We start from the raw sequence: 2500 nt of genomic DNA, 5'->3' as shown, positions 1-2500 counted from the left end.
CAGACCAACAGTTTGGGTTCAGACCTGGAAGGTCAACCTCCGACCTAATGATGCTTCTCACCAGGCATTGGCAGGACGCCCTCGACGACGGCAAGGACACTATAGTGGTTGCTTTGGACATAGCAGGAGCTTTTGATAAAGTATGGCACAACGGATTACTAGAAAAGCTTCGTGCTAAAGGCATCCAGGGTGGCTTGCTACGACTCTTGGGAAATTACCTGCAGGACAGAAGCCTCAAGGTGGTTGTCAACGGGCAAACATCTGAGTCCCTGCCTGTGGAGGCATCAGTGCCACAGGGTTCAATTCTTGGCCCACTCCTGTGGAATATCTACGTGGATGATCTTCTCCAGCTACTGCCAGGAGTCATGGCCTATGCTGATGACTGCACCCTCTCCTATACCTATCCACGCCAGGACAGTGGGCGGGCTGCTGAGGCCATCAATCAGCAGCTACGAGTGATAAAGGAGTGGGGTGCTCGCTGGCAAGTGACATTCGCGCCGGAGAAGACACAAGCAATGGTTGTCTCTCGGTCCCCAGCCGCCATGGCAGCAATGGCAGGAAAGTTGTCTTTGGCGTTGCTGCTCTCCCACTCCAAGATGACGTCAAGATACTTGGAGTGGAGGTGGATCGAGGGCTGAGGTTTGACAGGCATGTCAAAACCATTGCCAAGAAAGCCTCTCACAGGATCTCCGCTCTCAGAAGGATCGCCAGTTTCCTCGACAGGAAGGGAGACTGCTGCTGTACAAGGCACAGGTGCGGCCCCACCTTGAATACGCAGCTCTCTCCTGGATGTCCTGTGCCGCCACACACAGAAGGAGACTGGACAGCATCCAACGCCGCGCCATACGGCTAGTAGATGCTGCACTACCACCTCACCCAGAGCCTGAGCGTCCCCTTGATTCACTGGAACACCGCAGAGACGTGGCGGCGATCGTAGTGTTCCATAAGGCACAGGTGCAAAGAGTGCCACATCTGGCAGGGCTGCGTCATCCTCTAAGAGTCACCGCACGGAGCACGAGAACGGTGCTCAATGGTGGTGACGCCGTAGAGGTGCCGCGATCCCACGGGTGTCAGCATCAACGCACCTTCGCAGGACGCGTCTCCAGGATGTGGAACTTGTTCACGGCCGCGGTGCCTCACGTCCAGGAGATGAACACACAGTGTCAAACTGATGGCACATAAGTGGAGACAGACACTGCCAACTCCTCTGACACTCTTTGTGACGTGACACTCAGTGTAGTGCAGTGCGTGAATAGTGCTAGTGAAGTGAAACGAATAGTGCTCCATTTACATGCTGACCATCTTGTATATTATCTATTTTTAAGTCTTGTAAATATTGTAGAGAAATAGATTGTAGTACCCTTAGAATAGGTAGCACACGACAGTGCGCCTTTGGGTACATGTTCCTTTGTATTAAGTTTTGTTTAAATAAAAGAAAAAAAAAAGAGAGAGAGAGAGAGAGAGAGAGAGAGAGAGAGAGAGAGAGAGAGAGAGAGAGAGAGAGAGAGAGAGAGAGAGAGATGGGTACAAATTTATTTTCGCTCATCATCTCTCTTGTGAAGACAATAACTTCTTGAATAATTTGCTTCTTCGGCCAGTTACTATAAATCTCTCTCTCTCTCTCTCTCTCTCTCTCTCTCTCTCTCTCTCTGTTACGCATATTCATTTTATTGTACATGAAAATTTATTCTTTTGGATATGCATGTTCTCATTTTTTTTCTTTTTTTCGATGAAACTGAATAGTTCATTTTTCAACTCTTTTCACATTTTCTATATGTGTATGTAACAGAGTGTCATTTTATGATATGTATGTTGTAGTTTTATTCTTGCTTTTTATAATTAGTGCAACTTACTTATGCATTAGAAAGAAGTGGGTCAAAATTATTCACATTTCTCTCCTGCATTTTTTAAGATAGTTTCTCAATAATTTAAACAAACATTACGACTGAAAAGTAACATCATTTCACTAGTGTTCGACAATGTATCTCAAATTAAAAATAAGTTAACGAATATTTCCACTTCTAAGCGCTAAGCATTAAAAATATTACTCTTCAAAGCAACAGAAATAAAGGAACATTTTCTGTATTTTCGTCAACACTAAAAAATAATACAATGCTGCACAATAAAATATTCTAAAATATCTGAAAGTAACGATTATTTTTTACTTTTTCATAATAAACAATTCACAACATTATTTTTCATGAAGACTACCATAAATTTAAAACACAAATTACCAGCTATACAAAAGACTATTGATTGATATAAGAACTGAACGATGATCCTTTCTTCTCCTAAATACTAAAATAAGCTAAATTTCAAGAGTTAAATACTACAAACTCAACAGAACACTTACAATAAACTTTCCACAACGGTACTACAATAATTTTCCCCACACTCTAAAAAAAAATCAAGACTTACAGAAGCACTATATTTCACTGACAAATCATGAACTAAACTAAAAAATCTTAACTTAGAGACTGTACAATAAAATAAACCCTTT

Source organism: Portunus trituberculatus, chromosome 30, assembly GCF_017591435.1.
Source record: "Portunus trituberculatus isolate SZX2019 chromosome 30, ASM1759143v1, whole genome shotgun sequence".
NCBI lineage: Eukaryota > Metazoa > Arthropoda > Malacostraca > Decapoda > Portunidae > Portunus > Portunus trituberculatus.
The sequence above is the reverse complement of the archived record's forward strand: the minus strand, read 5'-3'. Positions refer to the sequence as shown.